At 37.0% G+C, this 3,269-nt stretch overlaps 1 pseudogene; it reads left to right on the top strand.

The window, feature by feature from the left end:
• Window positions 1-2,222: 2,222 nt before the first annotated feature.
• LOC145122264 (secreted RxLR effector protein 161 pseudogene) lies at window positions 2,223-2,984 on the top strand (annotated as a pseudogene).
• The last annotated feature ends 285 nt before the right edge of the window (window positions 2,985-3,269 follow it).

Below are 3,269 nucleotides of genomic sequence, written 5' to 3'. Positions count from 1 at the left end.
AACTGAAAGCAGATAAGATGGTATTACATGTCGGCAATGGAGCACGTGTTGCGGTCCAAGCTTTAGGACATTTTGATTTATGTTTACCATCTGGTATGTACTTGACATTAGACAATGTCTGTTTAATTACTTCTATTACTAGAAATATCATTTCAGTTTCGCGTTTGAGAAAATCTGGTTATGAATTCAAATTTGTTGATGATAACATTCACTCCTTCTTGAAAGGAATCTTCTATTTTTAGGCTAGACCAATAAATTGAATTTATGAATTAAACCTAGATGACACCTCAAACAATAAGTCCCTTTATCATGTTAACACCAAAAGGCCCAAACCAGATTTGAACCAGACATATCTATGGCATTGTCGCCTTGGTCATATAAACAAGAAGGGGGCAAATGACATTGAGTCATTTGACATATGTAAATCATGTTTATGTGGCAAGATGACAAAATCCCCTTTCTTTGGAACAAGTGAAAGGGCAAGTGTTTTATTAGGCATCATACACACCGATGTATGCGGACCTTTCAAAACAATGTCAAGATATGGTGAGAGATATTATATCACCTTTACTGATGACTTCAGTCGTTTTAGTTATGTGTATTTGATGAAACATAAACATGAAGCATCTGAAAAGTTTAAATTGTTTCAAAGTGAAGCTGAAAATCAACTCGACAAAACAATCAAAATCCTTTGTTCGGATAGAGGAGGCGAGTACTTGAGCCAAGAGTTCCAAGACCATCTAAGGAGTCGTGGGATTATCTCACAACTCACACCACGTAGAACACCACAACTTAATGGTGTTTCTGAGAGGAGATATCGGACCTTACTTGATATGGTTCGATCCATGATGAGTCGAAGTACCCTTCCTTTATCATTTTGGAGTTATGCTTTACTCACCGCAGCCCGTATCTTGAATATGGCACCAACTAAGAAGGTAGAGAAAACACCTTATGAGATATGGTATGGAAGACCTCCATCCTTATCTTATATGAAATTTTGGGGATACGAAGCTTATGTTAGACAAGAGACTTCCAGCAAACTTGAGCCTAGATTTACCAAATGCATCTTTGTAGGATATCCTAAAGATTGTTTAGGATATTACTTCTACATCCCTAGTGAAAATAAGATCTTTATTTAACGAAAAGCTGAATTCTTAGAAAGCAAGTTTCTAACGGATGAGGCTAGTGGGAGGCGTGTGGAAATTAAAGAAGATCAAGAACCTCAACCTGATGCATCTTTAGTTAGCACTAGTATTGAACAAGAGGTTGTTATAGATGAAAAGATCATTGTCCTTCAACCTACTGAAACACAAGGTGTTCGCAGATCTGGTAGAATTCGTCATGAACCTGAGAGATATGGATTTCTCATTGACGAGTGCTTCCTAATGACGAATGCTGATGAGTCGGTCAGCTACTGATATGCAATGTCAGATCTCGAATCTGACAAATGGCTTGAAGCCATGAACACTGAGATGCAATCCATGAGAGAAAATCAAGTCTGGGACTTGGTTGATCTTCCTCCCAATAGCAAGACTGTTGGAAGTAAGTGGGTCTTCAAGAAGAAGATTGACATGGATGGCAACTTACACACATTCAAAGCAAGATTGGTTGCCAAAGGATTCACTCAAACTCATGGGGTTGATTATGATGAAACCTTTTCACCAGTAGCTATGATTAAATCAATTAGGATACTATTTGCCATAGCTGCATATTATGACTATGAGATATGGCAAATGGATGTCAAAACCGCTTTTCTGAATGGACACTTGGAAGAAGATGTCTATATGGATCAGCCCAAAGGTTTTGTCGACCAAAAGCATCCTAATAAAGTGTGTAAGCTCAAGAGATGCATTTATGGGTTAAAGCAAGCATCTCGTAACTGGAATCATCATTTCAATGATAAAATCACAAAGTGTGGTTTTATTATAAATGAAGATGAATCTTGTGTTTACATGAAAACTAGTGGGAGCTCGGTGACATTCTTGGTCCTATATATGGATGACATATTGATCATGGGAAATCACATTCCAACTTTACAAAGTGTAAAGACTTGGCTTGGAAAGTGTTTCTCAATGAAGGACCTAGGTGAGGCACAATACATTCTTGGAATCAAAATCTATAGAGATAGATCAAAACGATTAATAGGTCTAAGCCAAGGTACATATATTGAGAAAGTGTTGAAGCGGTTCAATATGGAAAACTCTAAGAGAGGATTTGTACCCATGGCGCATGGCACTATACTAAGTTCATCTCAATGTCCTAGCACAAAGGCTGAGCTAGACAAGATGAAAGATATTTCATATGCTTCTGCAATTGGATCCATCATGTATGCCATGAATTGTACAAGACCCGATCTTGCTTATGCTATGAGCATGGTAAGAAAGTTCCAACAAAATCTAGGGGATAGTCATTGGAAAGCTGTGAAGAACATCCTAAAGTACTTACGAAGAACTAAGGATTTGTTCCTCGTCTATGGAGGCGTGGAAGATAGCTTAAGTGTAAAGTGCTACACTGATGCTTCCTTCACAACTGATCGAGATGATTGTAAATCACAATCTGGATATGTTTTCATTATCAATGGGGGTGCGGTGTCTTGGAAAAGCTCCAAGAAAAGTGTTGTTGCACAATCCACTACAGATTCAGAATACATTGATGCTTCTAAAGCTGCACAAGAGGCTGCTTGGATGAAGAAATTCATTGGGTATCTAGGGGTAGTCCCTACCATTCAGGACCCCCTAGATGTTTTCTGTGACAATGAGGGTGCTATTGCTATGGCAAAAGAACCCCGAGCATACAAGAAGACCAGGCATATTAGCCGCATTTTCAACTTCATCGGATATAAAGTTGAAGAAGGTGAAATTAGTATTCGCAAAGTTCACACCGATCAAAATTTGGCGGACCCTTTCACGAAGCCTCTACCTCAAGCAAAATTTGAAGGACATGCTCAAGGAATAGGACTTCGCTATTCTAATGATTGGATTTGATCTATGTATTAGTATTGAATATTGGAACATTATATAACATCATCTATTGTAATGACTATGATATATATATATATATATATATATATATATATATATATATATATATATATATATATATATATATGGCATATGATCTTTTCATTAAATATGTGTTGTGTTCTTTATTAACATGTTTAATCCTTGAGTAAATTTATTCACTCTAAAACTCCATAGTCAGTTGTTATTGTGGGAGCAATAATAAAATAAGACTAATATGAAATAGGATGGTTGACAAAGCATTGTAAT

The sequence above is a fragment of the Lactuca virosa genome, chromosome 6 (genome assembly GCF_052849685.1).
Source record: "Lactuca virosa cultivar CGN04683 chromosome 6, Lactuca_virosa_CGN04683_v6, whole genome shotgun sequence".
NCBI lineage: Eukaryota > Viridiplantae > Streptophyta > Magnoliopsida > Asterales > Asteraceae > Lactuca > Lactuca virosa.
Note: the sequence above shows the minus strand (reverse complement) of the source record. Positions and strands in the feature narration are given on the sequence as shown.